Source organism: Pseudophryne corroboree, chromosome 4 (genome assembly GCF_028390025.1).
Source record: "Pseudophryne corroboree isolate aPseCor3 chromosome 4, aPseCor3.hap2, whole genome shotgun sequence".
NCBI lineage: Eukaryota > Metazoa > Chordata > Amphibia > Anura > Myobatrachidae > Pseudophryne > Pseudophryne corroboree.
Genome location: NC_086447.1, coordinates 438932300 through 438952580, shown reverse-complemented (window position 1 = coordinate 438952580; position 20281 = coordinate 438932300). Strand labels below are relative to the sequence as shown.

Sequence of the window (20281 nt, the reverse complement as noted above, 5' to 3'; positions counted from 1 at the left end):
GTGACAGACTAAGAATTCTTATTTTACACTAGTAAGTGATATAGTTTAATAGTACATAAGTTCCAGATGTTAGTTATTTGGTTTGGGAGCAAGTTTAGAGTCCAGAAAGCTGAATAAAACAGTTATAAGGTGCACCAGTGTATTTTCCGCCCCACTTCCGGTTTCACGGCGTCGCGTCACTTCCGCCCCACTTCCGGTAACCGGACTGCGCATGCGCCGGCGGTTTCCAATGCTTACAGTGTCCAGAGGGCTAAGTTCTATATTCACAGTTCTCTTGGCGGCGGCCATCTTTGTGGAGACTTTTCCTTCAGTCTCTCTATGCGGCGGCCATCTTAGTGGAGGGCAGCACTGCAGACATTTATAGTACTTTTTGACGTAGAAATGGAAAATAAATAGAAAAAAGGGGATTAGTGCATCTAAAAACGATGTCAATACAGTACTTTATATTTAGAGCATTATATGAACAAAAAGGGGAATATCAATAATTTCTAAAAGGACACTTACATACTTATAAAAGAAGGAATATCATAAATGTAATAATAATATAATAAATATAATAAATATAATAAATGATAAATATGTGTGCATATAATTAAGGTAATTTATGCATATTGCAAAGTGCAGATTTAGGGCAGTGCTTTAAAAGTGTTTTAAGCACATTACTATGCTAAGTGAGTTTTAAAGGTACAGATCTGGGCGGTGAGGGAAAGGATGGTATTCGGTGTGCATTGCTTTCGTGCTTCTTTTAAAAAACTGACATGCTCATGTAGGCTATTTTTAGTTAGTTTGTTTACAGTACCTGATATTCCCAGGTGGTCTCCCTGTTCTGGTACTGATCAGGCCCGACACTGCTTCGCTTCCAAGATCGGACGAGATTGGGCGTGTCCAGTGTGGTTTGACTGTAAGAATCACTTACCTTACATGTGTCAGTGTTAATTATATAACTTTGCACGTTACAGCGGATTTGTGGTGATGGTGGGTGGGTGGGCAGGAGGTAGGTGGGGGATGGGGGGGGGAGTGGGGGGGGGGGGGGTGGTGGTGGTGGGGGGGGGGGAGTGGGAGGAGGAGGGGGGGGGGGTGTGGGGAGGCCAATAGGTTAGATGAGATGTTAAAGATCCGACCGTGTGGTCCTGATGCCAGGATTAAGATTACAGGAACGGCGCAATTTCATAGTAGTCGTTGAAACCCTTTGGATGAAGTGTCTGTAGTTGGAAGATCCAGTACATTTCTCTGCGTGATAGTCTGTTGGCCAAATCGCCACCTCTTTCTCCCAGTTTCACAAGTTCAATAGCTTTAAAAGTCAGTGCTTCTGGGTTTGAGTCATGTACTAAATTGAAATGTCTGGATACTGCATGCGTTTCTATTTTATTCTTAATGTTACGGACGTGTTCTTGGATTCTTATTTTGAGGGGTCTCTTAGTCTTTCCCACATATTGCTTTCCGCACCCACATTCTAAAAGGTAGATCACTGATTGGGTATTACAGTTTATGAAGTCTTTGATTTTGTAAGTTTCCCTTTTTTCAGTGTCCGTGAAAGTTTTTCTTACTGGATGTAAGTACCGGCAGATGTTGCACCTGCCGCACTTATAGGATCCAGTGCATTTCGGCATTCTTAGATCTTCTTTAATATCCTTACGTAACATGCTGGGTGCTAGTGTATCTTTAAGATTTTTTGATTTTCTGAAGATGATCTCGGGGCGAGGAGGTAGAATTTCTTTGAGTACGGGATCCATTAATAAGATTCCCCAATGGTTCTTGAGTGAGTCTCTAATGGTTTTTTCATGACGGTTATATGTGGTGATAAAGGAGACGGAGTCCTTTTTCGTTTCTTTGGTTTTATATTCTAGTAGTGTGGATCTCTCTAGAGCTTTTGCTTTAGTAGCTGCCTCTGTTATAATATTCACAGGGTACTCTTTGTCCTCGAATCTTTGTTTGTATTTCTCGATTTGGGCTTCGCATTCTTCCTGGTTAGTGCAGTTTCTTTTTATCCTGTTAAATTGGGAGAAGGGGATATTATTTTTCCATTTCTTTAAATGATTGCTTCTGTAGTGTAGATAGCTGTTCGTATCTACTTGCTTGATAAAGTTTTTTGTCTCGATTTTACTGCCCCTACCCATTAAAACCAGATCCAGAAATTCAATAGACTCTTGGTTGATCTTGGATGTAAAAACGAGATTCATATCATTGTTGCTCAGATGTTCCAGGAATTCATAAAATCTTTCTTCTGTTCCATCCCAGATGATTAAAATGTCATCTATATAGCGACGGTAAAAGATTAAATGTTCCTTAAAATCATGTTTGCCGTATATAAAATTCTTCTCCCAGCTGCCCATAAAAAGATTAGCGAAACTTGGTGCAAAAATTGTACCCATCGCGGTCCCACATCGTTGTAAATAAAAGTCTTCTAAAAATTTAAAATAATTGTGTTGAAGGATAAAAAACATGACATCACAGATAAAATCTTTATGGGAGGTTGTTAGTGTTGTATCATTCTCCAAGAAATCTCTGCATGCGGTTACCCCTTTTTTGTGATCTATACAGGTGTACAGTGACTGAACATCTATTGTTGCCCACTTGAAGGTGTCTTTCCACACAAAATCTTTTAGGGAGTTCAATACGGAAGTGGTGTCCTTTAAAAATGATGGTAAATCTTTTACGAGGGGTTTTAGAAAGACATCTACATATTCTGACAAATTGGATGTAAGAGAGTCGATACCCGCCACAATGGGTCTTCCGGGCGGGTTTTCCAGATTTTTGTGGATCTTTGGCAGGAAATAAAAAATAGGGGTAATGGGGTCTGATTTGAACAAAAATTGGAATTCTTCCTTCGTAAGAATGTCCGTACGTAGACCACGCACTAGTAATGTTCTCAGTTCTTCAATGAAAGCATTTTTAGGGTCATTGGATAATTTTATGTAGGAAGCGTTGTCTCCCAATAGTCTCTCTGCTTCTGTGATATACTTATCACGGTCCATTATGACCAGACCCCCCCCTTTGTCAGCCTCTTTTAAAACGATTTCCTTGTTTTTTTGTAGCTTTTTTAGTGCTTCTTTTTCTCTATTCGTGATGTTCTTCTCCTTTATTTTCTCTAGATCGGTGTCACATAGGTCCTTTTTCACCATTTCATAAAAAATATCGATGTTACTCCCTTTTGATTCTAATGGATAAAACTTAGGAGTGGGTTTTAAACCTGATTTCGATTGGGTTTCGTAGTTACTAATAATAGCATTATCTTTCTTTAAAAAGTGTCTCTTCAGTGTGAGTTTTCTGATGAACTTGTTTAAGTCAATGAAGGTCTCAAATTTATTGAGACCTCCTGTGGGTGCGAATGTGAGACCTTTGTTGAGCAATGAGACTTCCGGTTTCGATAGTGCATGTTTTGAAAGGTTAAATATTCCTTTTTCATTTGTATCCGTCATTATAGTGCTCTTTTCTTGTTCTCTCTTCCTCCTACTGCCCCGTTTTCCTCTTCTTCTGTATATCTTCTTTTTAGTGGTGATGCCAGGCGAACGTCCTCTTTCAGGGAATTTCCTGTGGTTTCTTTTGGTCTTGTTCCTGTTCTCTGGGCTAAAAAAGCCTGGTCACTATTAGAGTTGAAACGTTGCAATGTTGTGAATCTGTTCTGTAACCTTACAGTTGGTGATGGTGATATTCCTTCTTGATTCCGTGATGGTCTTCTTTTTATTGGAACGGTTTTCCAATACTGTCTGTCTGTTCTGTTTATTTGCTGATTCATGGTTCCAAACCTACTCCAATTCTTTATCTTTCCTTGTTCGTAGTCTGTTTTGTCCCTTATAAATTTCTTTTCTTTATTCTTGGTGACTTCTCCTTCGATATGCTCCATTTTTTTATGAAGAACTTTTTCGTTAATTTTATAGTCCTCTTTATCTTTAAAAGGTTCCAGTTCAGTTTCTTTATGTTGGATACTCTTTTCTAATTCTGAGAGGGAGTTCTTCTTTTCCTCAATCAAGAGTTTCATGAGTTCAATGGAGCAATTATGTAATGTTTTATCCCATTTTTCCAAAAAAGCAGCGTCAAGATTACCGAATGTGGGTTGTTTAAGGAGTCTAAGTCCCCTAGGAATTCTATTAACTGATATGTAATGTTCCAAACCCTTGATATCCCACCATGTTTTCACTTCCTTGGTGAGGAGTCTTTCTATGCCCCAAAATAATTCATCTAAATCACATGGTGGTGAGGGTTCATTTATGTGTTGTTTTTCATTAAATATTTTTTGGCACCAGTTTTGTCTTTTGGTTGCTCTATCTGAATTCCTCCACATTCTTCTAAAAACGTTGTGATACACCAGGCAGCAGTAAAAAGTACTTGCCCAAAAATTTGAAAATAGAAAAAATTACTGCGCCACTTGTGTTCATCAACGTTAGATATAAATAAAAACAATATTTATCTGACACTCCCTAGAATTTTAAAAAGGGCGTCTGCTTACCCCCTAACAGGGATGGCGGTTCCCTGTGTAAGAAAATTACATGTAGTTGGGGGGAGGGGGTTTAGCGACCAATGGTGTCTATAAGAATCACACTTTAGGTGTATATTTTCAAAGTAAAATACAATTTATTAGTGTGTACAATTTTAAAAAATGACAAGAAACTTTTTCTAAAAAAACTTTTTCTAAAAAAACTTTTTCTAAAAAAATGGGATAAAAACTATACATACAGAACTATAAAATACCAGTTATAAGTGAATAAATAGTAAAAAAGGATTCCTTAACTTGGTATGTAGTCACTGCCAGATAGCCCAACGCGTTTCGTCCTTAAGACTTCATCAAGGGGTGTTGGCAGACTGGGACCAGGCATCTATTTATACCCATACTAATATGGTAACAATTATGACATCATTTCCTGTTGGTACCACATGGTATTTTGTGACAGACTAAGAATTCTTATTTTACACTAGTAAGTGATATAGTTTAATAGTACATAAGTTCCAGATGTTAGTTATTTGGTTTGGGAGCAAGTTTAGAGTCCAGAAAGCTGAATAAAACAGTTATAAGGTGCACCAGTGTATTTTCCGCCCCACTTCCGGTTTCACGGCGTCGCGTCACTTCCGCCCCACTTCCGGTAACCGGACTGCGCATGCGCCGGCGGTTTCCAATGCTTACAGTGTCCAGAGGGCTAAGTTCTATATTCACAGTTCTCTTGGCGGCGGCCATCTTTGTGGAGACTTTTCCTTCAGTCTCTCTATGCGGCGGCCATCTTAGTGGAGGGCAGCACTGCAGACATTTATAGTACTTTTTGACGTAGAAATGGAAAATAAATAGAAAAAAGGGGATTAGTGCATCTAAAAACGATGTCAATACAGTACTTTATATTTAGAGCATTATATGAACAAAAAGGGGAATATCAATAATTTCTAAAAGGACACTTACATACTTATAAAAGAAGGAATATCATAAATGTAATAATAATAATATAATAAATATAATAAATATAATAAATGATAAATATGTGTGCATATAATTAAGGTAATTTATGCATATTGCAAAGTGCAGATTTAGGGCAGTGCTTTAAAAGTGTTTTAAGCACATTACTATGCTAAGTGAGTTTTAAAGGTACAGATCTGGGCGGTGAGGGAAAGGATGGTATTCGGTGTGCATTGCTTTCGTGCTTCTTTTAAAAAACTGACATGCTCATGTAGGCTATTTTTAGTTAGTTTGTTTACAGTACCTGATATTCCCAGGTGGTCTCCCTGTTCTGGTACTGATCAGGCCCGACACTGCTTCGCTTCCAAGATCGGACGAGATTGGGCGTGTCCAGTGTGGTTTGACTGTAAGAATCACTTACCTTACATGTGTCAGTGTTAATTATATAACTTTGCACGTTACAGCGGATTTGTGGTGATGGTGGGTGGGTGGGCAGGAGGTAGGTGGGGGATGGGGGGGGGGAAGTGGGGGGGGGGGGGGGTGGTGGTGGTGGGGGGGGGGGGAGTGGGAGGAGGAGGGGGGGGGTGTGGGGAGGCCAATAGGTTAGATGAGATGTTAAAGATCCGACCGTGTGGTCCTGATGCCAGGATTAAGATTACAGGAACGGCGCAATTTCATAGTAGTCGTTGAAACCCTTTGGATGAAGTGTCTGTAGTTGGAAGATCCAGTACATTTCTCTGCGTGATAGTCTGTTGGCCAAATCGCCACCTCTTTCTCCCAGTTTCACAAGTTCAATAGCTTTAAAAGTCAGTGCTTCTGGGTTTGAGTCATGTACTAAATTGAAATGTCTGGATACTGCATGCGTTTCTATTTTATTCTTAATGTTACGGACGTGTTCTTGGATTCTTATTTTGAGGGGTCTCTTAGTCTTTCCCACATATTGCTTTCCGCACCCACATTCTAAAAGGTAGATCACTGATTGGGTATTACAGTTTATGAAGTCTTTGATTTTGTAAGTTTCCCTTTTTTCAGTGTCCGTGAAAGTTTTTCTTACTGGATGTAAGTACCGGCAGATGTTGCACCTGCCGCACTTATAGGATCCAGTGCATTTCGGCATTCTTAGATCTTCTTTAATATCCTTACGTAACATGCTGGGTGCTAGTGTATCTTTAAGATTTTTTGATTTTCTGAAGATGATCTCGGGGCGAGGAGGTAGAATTTCTTTGAGTACGGGATCCATTAATAAGATTCCCCAATGGTTCTTGAGTGAGTCTCTAATGGTTTTTTCATGACGGTTATATGTGGTGATAAAGGAGACGGAGTCCTTTTTCGTTTCTTTGGTTTTATATTCTAGTAGTGTGGATCTCTCTAGAGCTTCTCCCAATTTAACAGGATAAAAAGAAACTGCACTAACCAGGAAGAATGCGAAGCCCAAATCGAGAAATACAAACAAAGATTCGAGGACAAAGAGTACCCTGTGAATATTATAACAGAGGCAGCTACTAAAGCAAAAGCTCTAGAGAGATCCACACTACTAGAATATAAAACCAAAGAAACGAAAAAGGACTCCGTCTCCTTTATCACCACATATAACCGTCATGAAAAAACCATTAGAGACTCACTCAAGAACCATTGGGGAATCTTATTAATGGATCCCGTACTCAAAGAAATTCTACCTCCTCGCCCCGAGATCATCTTCAGAAAATCAAAAAATCTTAAAGATACACTAGCACCCAGCATGTTACGTAAGGATATTAAAGAAGATCTAAGAATGCCGAAATGCACTGGATCCTATAAGTGCGGCAGGTGCAACATCTGCCGGTACTTACATCCAGTAAGAAAAACTTTCACGGACACTGAAAAAAGGGAAACTTACAAAATCAAAGACTTCATAAACTGTAATACCCAATCAGTGATCTACCTTTTAGAATGTGGGTGCGGAAAGCAATATGTGGGAAAGACTAAGAGACCCCTCAAAATAAGAATCCAAGAACACGTCCGTAACATTAAGAATAAAATAGAAACGCATGCAGTATCCAGACATTTCAATTTAGTACATGACTCAAACCCAGAAGCACTGACTTTTAAAGCTATTGAACTTGTGAAACTGGGAGAAAGAGGTGGCGATTTGGCCAACAGACTATCACGCAGAGAAATGTACTGGATCTTCCAACTACAGACACTTCATCCAAAGGGTTTCAACGACTACTATGAAATTGCGCCGTTCCTGTAATCTTAATCCTGGCATCAGGACCACACGGTCGGATCTTTAACATCTCATCTAACCTATTGGCCTCCCCACACCCCCCCCCCCTCCTCCTCCCACTCCCCCCCCCCCCACCACCACCCCCCCCCCCCCCCACTCCCCCCCCCCCCATCCCCCACCTACCTCCTGCCCACCCACCCACCATCACCACAAATCCGCTGTAACGTGCAAAGTTATATAATTAACACTGACACATGTAAGGTAAGTGATTCTTACAGTCAAACCACACTGGACACGCCCAATCTCGTCCGATCTTGGAAGCGAAGCAGTGTCGGGCCTGATCAGTACCAGAACAGGGAGACCACCTGGGAATATCAGGTACTGTAAACAAACTAACTAAAAATAGCCTACATGAGCATGTCAGTTTTTTAAAAGAAGCACGAAAGCAATGCACACCGAATACCATCCTTTCCCTCACCGCCCAGATCTGTACCTTTAAAACTCACTTAGCATAGTAATGTGCTTAAAACACTTTTAAAGCACTGCCCTAAATCTGCACTTTGCAATATGCATAAATTACCTTAATTATATGCACACATATTTATCATTTATTATATTTATTATATTTATTATATTATTATTATTACATTTATGATATTCCTTCTTTTATAAGTATGTAAGTGTCCTTTTAGAAATTATTGATATTCCCCTTTTTGTTCATATAATGCTCTAAATATAAAGTACTGTATTGACATCGTTTTTAGATGCACTAATCCCCTTTTTTCTATTTATTTTCCATTTCTACGTCAAAAAGTACTATAAATGTCTGCAGTGCTGCCCTCCACTAAGATGGCCGCCGCATAGAGAGACTGAAGGAAAAGTCTCCACAAAGATGGCCGCCGCCAAGAGAACTGTGAATATAGAACTTAGCCCTCTGGACACTGTAAGCATTGGAAACCGCCGGCGCATGCGCAGTCCGGTTACCGGAAGTGGGGCGGAAGTGACGCGACGCCGTGAAACCGGAAGTGGGGCGGAAAATACACTGGTGCACCTTATAACTGTTTTATTCAGCTTTCTGGACTCTAAACTTGCTCCCAAACCAAATAACTAACATCTGGAACTTATGTACTATTAAACTATATCACTTACTAGTGTAAAATAAGAATTCTTAGTCTGTCACAAAATACCATGTGGTACCAACAGGAAATGATGTCATAATTGTTACCATATTAGTATGGGTATAAATAGATGCCTGGTCCCAGTCTGCCAACACCCCTTGATGAAGTCTTAAGGACGAAACGCGTTGGGCTATCTGGCAGTGACTACATACCAAGTTAAGGAATCCTTTTTTACTATTTATTCACTTATAACTGGTATTTTATAGTTCTGTATGTATAGTTTTTATCCCATTTTTTTAGAAAAAGTTTTTTTAGAAAAAGTTTTTTTAGAAAAAGTTTCTTGTCATTTTTTAAAATTGTACACACTAATAAATTGTATTTTACTTTGAAAATATACACCTAAAGTGTGATTCTTATAGACACCATTGGTCGCTAAACCCCCTCCCCCCAACTACATATATATATATATATATATATATGTAGCAGTACGAAACAGTAGTCCACTGCTCTACCTCTGTGTCATCAAGTATACTACAAAAGTTCAGTAAAATGACCCAAAAATCTAAATTAAAAGCATCTGATGAGAAGCGTAAACATGCCAATATGCCATTTACGACACCGAGTGGCAAGGAACGGCTGAGGCCCTGGCCTATGTTCATGGCTAGTGGTTCAGATTCACATGAGGATGGAAGCACTCATCCTCTCGCTAGAAAACTGCAGTGCCACTCCTAGATGGGCCAGGTGTTTGTGTCGGCCACTTGGGTCGCTTAGCTTAGCCATCCAGCGACCTTGGTGCACCTCTTTTTTTCTTTGCATCATGTGCTGTTTGGGGACTATTTTTTAAATCTGCCATCCTGTCTGACACTGCAGTGCCACTCCTAGATGGGCCAGGTGTTTGTGTCGGCCACTTGGGTCGCTTAGCTTAGTCACACAGCTACCTCATTGCACCTCTTTTTTTCTTTGCATCATGTGCTATTTGGGGACTATTTTTTAAATCTGCCATACTGTCTGACACTGCAGTGCCACTCCTAGATGGGCCAGGTGTTTGTGTTGGCCAATTGGGTCGCTTAGCAAAGCCAACCAGCGACCTCTGTGAAAATTTTAGGACTAAAAATAATATTGTGAGGTGTGAGGTGTTCAGAATAGACTGGAAATTAGTGGAAATTATGGTTATTGAGGTTAATAATACTATGGGATCAAAATGACCCCCAAATTCTATTATTTAAGCTGTTTTTGAGGTTTTTTTTGTAAAAAAACCACCCGAATCCAAAATGCGTCCGAATCCAAAACACCACCGCGGAACTGAATCCAAAACCAAAACACAAAACCCGAAAAATTTCCAGTGCACATCATTACCCAAAACCTGTCCGTTTAGGCCCCGTTTTCGACACAAGCATGCGGATCGGCAGCTATTCCACTGATCCACGTGCTTTTCGACAAGTCGAATTTCTCAACTTGTCGAAAAATTGAATAGGTTGGAACCTCTTGCGACCTAAAAAAGTCGAAATTTTCCGTCTTTTCAACAGACAGCAGCTTTCGACCTTAATTGAATATACCCCATAGTGACTGGTGGGGGGGGGGGGGGGACGGACGAACATAGTGCTGACTGGGTTGTGGAACGTGGGACATGGAGACTTACACACTGGTGACTTGGGGGAGACAGGGAGAAGGGGGACATTGAGACATATACATTGGTGACTGCGGGAGGTGATAGGGGAACATCTAAATGTACCACACTGGTGAATGGGGGAGGGGGATATGGAGACTTACACACTGGTGACTGCGGTGGGAGTAGAGGGACATGGAGACCTACACACTGATGACTGGGGTGGAGGAAGGGGCCATGGAGATGAGTGGAGAGCACATAGAGACATACACTTTGGTGACTGGTGGACGGGGAACGTGGATAAATACACACAGTGGCCAAAATGGGAACATGGAGAAATATACACTGGGGCCTGGTGGGACATATACACTTGTGTTGGGGTTGCTGGAGACATACACTGGTGACTAGGGTGAGGGGGGTTGTGGTGACATAGATTCAGACATGAACTGAGCATAGAGGAGAGGAAGAGCACAGGTTTGGTGGAGCATTACTCTTTCCAGTGTGGCCAACTGTGGGGTCTGACAGCCTCTGTATCGGCGATGGTGGCTCTGCCCACTGCAAGGTAGCAATGTGCTAGCCTTCTTCCGACAGTGCCCCTCCATCTTTCCCCGCCTGCCCACCCGGCAGCCGCACTGCTCTGAGAGGAGAGGCGGAACCTCAGGAGGGACATTAGAAACACATTGGTCGCTGATCTCGGAGTTGGGAGTGACCACCATACTGGAGGAAGGGGGCGGGCGTCAGGCACTACTGCTGGCTGGCTACATCACAAATGTCTGCTGGTGTGGCCAGTCAGCAGCTGGTGTGTGCTGGGGATGGCTACTGCGGCTTTTTAGATCCATGGGCGCTGCTAGTAGTACTATACATGTACCATCAATGCCACCCCCCTCAGTGCTGGTACTGACTACGGGAGACGTTCGCTGGGGTGGGGGAGCTGGAGGGAGTTTTTGCCGCCCCCCTCATTACGGCACCAGGGGCACGTGACCCCTTAGCCCGTCCCTAGTTATGGCCCTGGTTCAGTGAGGGAGGGAATTCACTGCATTTTATGGAGTAGGAGTACGGATTTCAATATATGGAACAGAGATACAGAATTTATATAATAGTGATAAGGGGGTAGAGGGGATCCGGTCTTTAGGTTGACAAGACTTATGTCAACACTGTCTAGGTTGACCATTATTGGTCGACAGTAAGTAGGTCGACATGTACTAGGTCGACATGAGTTTTTCACATTCTTTTTCTTAATTTTTTTTAACATTTCCATACCTTACGATACACGTGGACTACAATTGGGAACGGTAACCTTGCCCGAAGCATGGCGAGCGAAGCATGCCTTGCGAGAGGACACGGTGCACTAATTGGTCACTCTACGAAGAAAACGACACCAAAACAATTAAAAAACTCATGTTGACCTTTTTTCATGTCGACCTAGTACAAGTTGACCTAGAGTCCCTGTCGACCTAGAAACCATGTCGACCTATTTACTGTCGACTAATAGTGGTCGACCTAGACACTGTTGACCCAAGTCTAGTCCATCTAAAATACCACACCCGGGATAGAGATGGTGCATTGTTAAGGTCACTCTTTTCTATACACAGATGTGCACTCCCATTTCCACTTTGCACTAATTTTGTGCATTCGACACTTTAATGCGAAGTTTTGCCATCCTGTTCTAGAAGCACTTTGCCCAATATAAATTCAAGCTTAAAACCAGTAGCGGATCTTGCCACGGGCAAGCAGGACTTTTGCCCGGGACGCCGCCTTCCGGAGGGCGCTGGCGCCATCCGGAGGGCGCCGCACCATGGCAAGATCCACCAATGCTGTGCCCTCCGCTGCCCGCTGTGTCCCCCATCTGTGCCTCCTGTGAAGGGAACAAGATGCGTAGCGTCTAGTTTCCCTTCGTGGATAGTACCTTTTTCTGTGCGGTGCGCGATGACGTCATCGCGCACCGCACAGCAAAGGTCCTCTCCACGAAGGGAACTATACGCTACGCGTCTAGTTTCCCTTCGTGGAGAGGACCTTTTGCTGTGCGGTGCGCGATGACGTCATCGCGCACTGCTCAGCATTCAAGCGGCGCTACTAATGTACAGGGGGTGTAACTGACCACGCCCCCTCTATTAAGCCACGCCCCGTTTCCTGCCCGGGGCGCAGATCGGGCTTGAACCGGCCCTGCTTAAAACTACTGTTAGTAAGCACAATATATAGATTAAAAAAAAGTGATGTCTCTTGTTTTCAACATCTAAGTTATAAATAAGGGCGCCCCTGTGAATTTTTGGGGGATGAAGCTGCCCCCTTGCCCCCCCACCTCCGTTCTGACACCTCTGGGCACAGGGCACCGCCTTAGATTTCCCCACCACTCTACTTACCTAGAAGACTTTGGGCTTAATTCAGACCTGATCGTAGCAGCAAATTTGTTAGCAAATGGGCAAAACCACATGGCCCTCATTCCGAGTTGATCGCTCGCAAGGCGATTTTAGCAGAGTTACACACGCTAAGCCGCCGCCTACTGGGAGTGAATCTAAACTTCTTAAATGTGCGACCGATGTATGCGCATTATTGCGATCACAAACGAGTTAGCAGTTTCTGAGTAACTCCAGACTTACTCTGCCTGTGCGATCAGTTCAGTGCTTTTCGGTCCCGGCTGACGTCATAAACACACCCAGCGTTCGGCCAAGCACTCCCACCGTTTCTCCAGACACGCCTGCGTTTTTTCCGGAAACGGTAGCGTTTTGAGTCACACGCCCTTAAAACGCCGTGTTTCCGCCCAGTAACACCCATTTCCTGTCAATCACATTACGTTCGCCGGAGCGATGAAAACACCGTGAGTAAAAGTACTAACTTCATAGTAAAGTTACTTGGCAGTGCGAACATTGCGCATGCGCACTAAGAGAATTTTCACTGCGATGCGATGAAAAACTCCGAGCGAACAACTCGGAATGAGGGCCCATGGGCCTAATTTTGAGTTGATCGCAGCAGCAAATTTGTTAGCAGTTGGGAAAAACCATGGCACTCATTCCGAGTTGTTCGCTCGCTAGCTGTTTTTAGCAGCTTTGCACACGCTAAGCCACCGCCTACTGGGAGTGAATCTTAGCTTAGCAGAATTGTGAACGAAAGATTCGCATAATTGCGAATACAAATTTCTTTGCAGTTTCTGAGTAGCTCGGGACTTACTCTACCACTGCGATCAGTTCAGTCAGTTTCGTTCCTGGTTTGACGTCACAAACACACCCAGCGTTCGCCCAGAAACACTCCCCCGTTTCTCCAGCCACTCCCGCGTTTTTCCCAGAAACGGCAGCGTTTTCCAGCACACACCCATAAAACTGCCAGTTTCCGCCCAGAAACACCCACTTCCTGTCAATCACACTCCGATCACCAGAACGATGAAAATTCCTCGTTATGCCGTGAGTAAAATACCTAACTTTTGAGTAAAATAACTAAGCGTATGCGCACTGCGAACATTGCGCATGCGCAGTTTGCGGCAAATCGCTCCATTGCGAAAACCACTAACGAGCGAACAACTCGGAATGAGGGCCCATGTGCACTGCAGGGGGGGGCAGATATAACATGTGCAGAAGGAGTTAGATTTGGGTGGGGTGTATTCAAACTGAAATCTAAACTGCAGTGTAAAAATAAAGCAGCTAGTATTTACCCTGCACAGAAACAATATAACCCACTCAAATCTAACTCTCTCTGCAAATGTTATATCTGCCACACCTGCAGTGCACATTGGCCCTCATTCCGAGTTGTTCGCTCGGAGTTTTTCATCGCATCGCAGTGAGAATTCTCTTAGTGCGCATGCGCAATGTTCGCACTGCGACTGCGCCAAGTAATTTTACTATGAAGAAAGTAAGTTTACTCACGGCTTTTTCATCGCTCCGACGTTCGCATTGTGATTGACAGGAAATGGGTGTTACTGGGCGGAAACACGGCGTTTTAGGGGCGTGTGGCTGAAAACGCTACCGTTTCCGGAAAAAACGCAGGAGTGGCCGGGGAAATGGTGGGAGTGCCTGGGCGAACGCTGGGTGTGTTTATGACGTCAACCAGGACCGAAAAGCACTGAACTGATCGCACAGGCAGAGTAAGTCTGAAGCTACTCAGAAACTGCTAACTCGTTTGTGATCGCAATAATGCGCATACATCGGTCGCACATTTAAGAAGCTAAGATTCACTCCCAGTAGGCGGCGGCTTAGCGTGTGTAACTCTGCTACATTCGCCTTGCGAGCGAACAACTCGGAATGAGGGCCATTGTTTGCCCAACTGCTAACAAACTTGCTGCTGCGATCAACTCAGAATTACCCCCCATGTGCATTGCAAGTGTGGCAGATATAACGTGCAGAGAGAGTTAGATTTGGGTGGGTTAGTTGTTTCTGTGCAGGGTAAATACTGTCTGCTTTATTTTTATACTGCAATTTAGATTTCAGTTTGAACACACCCCACCCAAATCTAACTCTGCAAAATATTACATCTGTCCCCCCTGCAGTGCACATAGGCCCTCATTCCGAGTTGTTCGCTCGCAAGCTGCTTTTAGCAGCTTAGCACACGCTAAGCCGCCGCCTACTGGGAGTGAATCTTAGCTTATCAAAATTGCGACCGACGGATTTGCAATATTGCGATTAGATCTCTCTTAGCAGTTTCTGAGTAGCTCCAGACTTACTCGGCATCTGCGATCAGTTCAGTGCTTGTCGTTCCTGGTTTGACGTCACAAACACACCCAGCGTTCGCCCAGACACTCCCCCATTTCTCCAGCCACTCCCGCGTTTTTCCCCAGAAACGGTAGCATTTTTTCGCACACACCCATAAAACGGACAGTTTCCGCGCAGAAACACCCTTTGTTCTGGTGATCGGAGTGTGATTGACAGGAAGTCTGTCAATCACACTCCGATCACCAGAACAAAGAAAAAAACGTGAGTAAAATACCTAACTGCATAGCAAATTTACTTGGCGCAGTCGCAGTGCGGACATTGCGCATGCGCAGTTAGCGGAAAATCGCTGCGATGCGAAGATGTGTTAAATATATGATCTTCAAATGCTGCAGTATCAAGTATATCCAAAGGAGCTAAACTGTGATTTTATTTCCATGTGAATTACCAAAATATGGAATTCAAGAGGTATTGTAGCTAAGTACAATATTTAAGATAAATATGTGCTGTGCGTGAAACATTCCCTCATGGAGTTGTAATTATGGATTTGGGCTGAAATGAAGTTGGTTGGGATACCGACCACAGCATCCTGAAGTTTGGTATCCCATCAGGGGTCGGACAAGCATGCTACACTCCCCCTAACCCTCCCTTACTGCAGCCTGAACCTAACCATCGCTAGTGGTGCACAAAGCCTAACCCTAAGTGTCCTGTCCCCCGTGCTGCCTAGCACTAAACATCCGTGGTGGTGCCCGAACCTATCCCCCCCCCTACCGGTAGCCTAACCCTAACCCTAACCCTCCCCCTGCAATTCCCATGCTTATTGGTGCTTGTTATTTCTACATAGATTTTTTAGGTCATTTCGTTAATTGCTACTGTTAATAACTGTCACTGGAGTGTTTTTGTAATCTCACAGTTTGATTTTCCCCTTGTACTGTCTGCTTGAGCCTTTTTTTATAGTATTGATTTTGTGTATTTTTTTGTAATTTATCTCTCTGTGTGGATCTACAGACACCTGGTGATATCATATAACTATAATATATATATTTACCAGACAAAATATTAATCCTGCAAAGAGTGGTAGGTTAAATTCCGTCTCCCATGTGTATACCTTGGCCTGCCTTAAATTAGGAACTATCATTTTTCTATGAAATGTTGATGTTTAATGGCTGTCCATTAAAAAATAGCACAAAGCGTCTATTCCATCTAGTTTTGAACATTTTAGGGTTAAAGAACAAGAGATTCATATCATGTATATTGATAGAAAGAGTTACAAAGTCAGGGATAGATTATGGAGTTTCTGTCCCTTGGATAATAGCCACTGGACCCTTTGGAGCATGTCATTTCCCTAAGAAGACTTGGACATTTGTAAATGTTGATTTACTTACAAGACTAAAAGCAACGCTTTAAAAATACATTCAATACACTTTCAAATGGAGCCGCTGCGGCCGCTGTAATCAATCCTTAGCCTATGTACTTTTTACACAGTTTGCGTACAAAGCCCCGTACTGTGTACGCACTTTGCGTACAAACGCTGCGATGGTCGTACAAAATACACGCAGTGCATACACACACAAAGACACGCCGTGAGCACTTTGCAGCTACACGTGTGACTAGATTACACTTATATAACACTAGCAGGGAAAGCGAGACACGACACCAATTTGTATTTCAAAAGACTATGTTGGGATCTGACCCACCAACGGTTCTTTACTAGCAGGGGATTACAATAATAACAATACAATACAATAAGAAAATGGCTACAGTCAATGGTACATACGTTTGGTTTCGCCTGCGCTTCCTGGTCCGGTCCTCAGTCATCAAGGTAGATGAACTTCAGAGATTGAGAGAGTGACCAGGCCTGCAGCTGGCTATTTATACATTTGTCCAAAACCTAACATAATGGAAACTGTAATCTCTTTGTCCATTGGACACAAGAATGGTCATTTACAATACAGGAGAGGTCATAGGTCAGTTTGAATAGGTGGGCGATGTATGGTCCAGGTGCAGTTGCAGATGTTATCCTCTGGGTTCCCGACGCATATCAAGTGTACAGTAAATACAGTTAATATTTATATTCTGCTCCTGCGCATAACTATTCTCAGGAGCGTGCAATCTTCTGCAAACTAACACCGGAATATTGCTCTTAAAATACCCTACAGTTGTATACCAAACATCACCTTATAACCTAGTTCTGTCCCCTCCTATCCTGTAAAGGTGAATCCCTTTGTTCTTATACCATTTAAACAGGTGTAACTCACTGGTGTGGTGCAGGGAGACTATGTGTACCTTGTGCACTATTTGGATTAAATATGTAATGTGTTTTTATGGCTTTACCATGCGATTACAAATACTACCATAATTACTCATACCACGCGCTAATACACAGGACGGCGGGAACGACCATACGCAAATTGCGAATATGCGCACGCACAGCAGAACAAGAACGTGCATGGAGGCCATCTGTGTGTAGTTTGTACGTGACGTGTGTACTGCAATATTTTCGACTTTCGACACATTGTTACCATTAAACCATATGTTGCTCACCCACAGGAGTCACTAGGAGGCTGCTGATATAATTTTATGTAGTAATAAAGCTGGGTACATAGTGAGCTATACGCCATCTGATCAGGTGGATCGGACTGACATACTGCCTACATCTCTCAGTGTATATGCTCAATGAATGCACTCCCACAGTCGCATGTGACATCGTCAGGTTTGTTTGATCAAACCTGATGATATTGTTAGCTTTCTGTAGTATGTTATTGAAGGATGGAACATAATCGTTCTGCCCTTCATTAAAATCGCCCCAGTGTGTATGGGCAATCAGGGCTGACGGGGATTCGTTCCAATGTCAGAACGAATTCCTGTTGCTCCAGTGTGTACCTAGCTTACGATGAGAGGAAAACAGGAATCAGCCAGAGACCAGGGGCAGACAGCAGAGTAGCAATGTCAATATCATATTGGCTATGATCAGGGATCAGTTAGCTGATCAAATGCCTTGTTATAGTAATACACATTGGAGCGTAAGGCAAACATCTTTAATTTATGTTGTAACCAATCCATTGACTCTCTTATCATTCGGTAGTAATGTTGGCAACCTGCACCAGAGTATCACACCTGATATGCAGAATAATCAAGATACAGTGAAACTTGTACCTCTTTTCCCCTGCTGCAATAACTCGGGTTATTGTCTGGTCTCCCCAAGTTGCATCTCATTGGAAAAGGGTCCTTGAAAAATAACACGGGTAATGGTGCAGTGTAAACGGCGAGCCGGAATCACTGGCGCTTGGATATGAATTCAAGCGTCAGCAAAGGGAAGATCCCTAACTAACACGGGTCCAGCCTGCAGTGTGAATGGGGTTTTAAGCCACTGTAACATGGCTTGAAACCATGGCCCTCATTCCGAGTTGTTCGCTCGTTCTTTTTCATCGCATCGCAGTGAAAATCCGCCTAGTACGCATGCGCAATGTTCGCACTGCGACTGCGCCAAGTAACTTTACTATGAAGAAAGTATTTTTACTCACGGCTTTTTCTTCGCTCCGGCGATCGTAATGTGATTGACAGGAAATGGGTGTTACTGGGCGGAAACACGGCGTTTCAGGGGCGTGTGGCTGAAAACGCTACCGTTTCCGGAAAAAACGCAGGAGTGGCCGGAGAAACGGTGGGAGTGCCTGGGCGAACGCTGGGTGTGTTTGTGACGTCAACCAGGAACGACAAGCACTGAACTGATCGCACAGGCAGAGTAAGTCTGGAGCTACTCTGAAACTGCTAAGTAGTTAGTAATCGCAATATTGCGAATACATCGGTCGCAATTTTAAGAAGCTAAGATTCACTCCCAGTAGGCGGCGGCTTAGCGTGTGTAACTCTGCTAAATTCGCCTTGCGACCGATCAACTCGGAATGAGGGCCTATGTTCATATATCCAGGTTGGACCTGGGCTTTAGGTGGAAAAGGGGTGTAAGTAGGATATCTCTGGCCTTTTCACCCACGGGCTAAAATATTCAAGCCAATATCAGGATAATTGATAAATAGACCCTGTGGCCCATGTAACTCTCCAGGATAGTTAAGTCTACCGATAGTTTAGTTTTACCATTATTAATATTGGAATTTTTTGGATATTGGAATGCATATAATATGTCTTTGTTTCTCATACACTGTGCATCCTTTGCTGGTTCACGAGACCGATACAGTCTTGAAATATTTTTTAACATTCTCTCCTGCAAATGAATTGTTATCATGCTAGATTGTTTTGTTTTGCTCTATTATGTAATACAATAAAACACCATTTATTGACTAAAAATAAACATATGCCTGTAAATTTAAAAAAGCATAAGAGAGAACTTTCATATAAGCTATTTAGCCTTTTTATAAATGTACTGGCATACAGTATGTTTATTTTTAATCATTAAATGTTTTTTTTTTTTTAAATGTACAGTATAACCCCATTCTGCCTGCTTTCTCTCTCTTTTAAGCTTTATCTATTGAGCAGTACCATCGTGGGAACTGATACTGACACACGGTGGAAATTATCCCAAGAATTATAGACACAAAATCTGCAAATGAAAAGTGGCTCAAATAGTACTGTGTAAGGTGCACCTTTACATTTAGGGTGCCCTAAAATTGGTGATAAGAATCATACTACACCGGAGGGAACTATTCTCATCTTTTCTTTTAGATACAAATATACTGTATACCGTGTGTGTGTGTTTGTGTATATATATATATATATATATATATATATGTAGCAATAAAGGAATAGGCGCCTTTGGGATGTACTTCCTCCCAATAATAAATAGGATTCAGCAGGAATCTCTAAACGTATGTTAATATATGTTTGCTCAATATTTTAGAGCATAAAAATCACATTGACATGTTCCATATAAAATGTATTAAAACATAAAAACACAAGCAAAGATACAATGAATTAAGTATCCATCCTTAACAAATGACACCGAACAATTATACAGAGGACAAATAGAGTAACTTTTACAGACTCCTCCTTCTCCTTATAGCAAGTTTGGAGATTGGTGTGACAAATAGAAAAACCCAACGCGTTTCGTCTTGTTCAAAGACTTCATCAGGGGTACATCTATAAGCGTAAAATAATTTATCAGAATATTCCACTGATTATACATATATACAAAAATAAAGATATAAAAAATGGGAACATGTCAATAAATGAAAAAGGTACAGGAACATGCAAAAACAGAGCTGGATAATAAAGTGCAAATCTACACCAATCAGGAACATTTACTACAGTAAAGTACTTTCAAATAAGTTGACAATGAGTCACAAAGGTTAATAATTATACACAGAAGAAAAAATGAATGAAGAAGAA

The 20281-nt window shown here is 42.4% G+C and overlaps 3 pseudogenes; 1 reads left to right on the top strand and 2 right to left on the bottom strand.

Moving 5' to 3' along the window:
- Positions 1–787: 787 nt before the first annotated feature.
- On the bottom strand, positions 788–907 carry LOC134913144 (5S ribosomal RNA; annotated as a pseudogene).
- Positions 908–5672: 4765 nt separating this feature from the next.
- Positions 5673–5792, bottom strand: LOC134913142 (5S ribosomal RNA; annotated as a pseudogene).
- A 2064-nt stretch (positions 5793–7856) lies between these two features.
- On the top strand, positions 7857–7976 carry LOC134913141 (5S ribosomal RNA; annotated as a pseudogene).
- The last annotated feature ends 12305 nt before the right edge of the window (positions 7977–20281 follow it).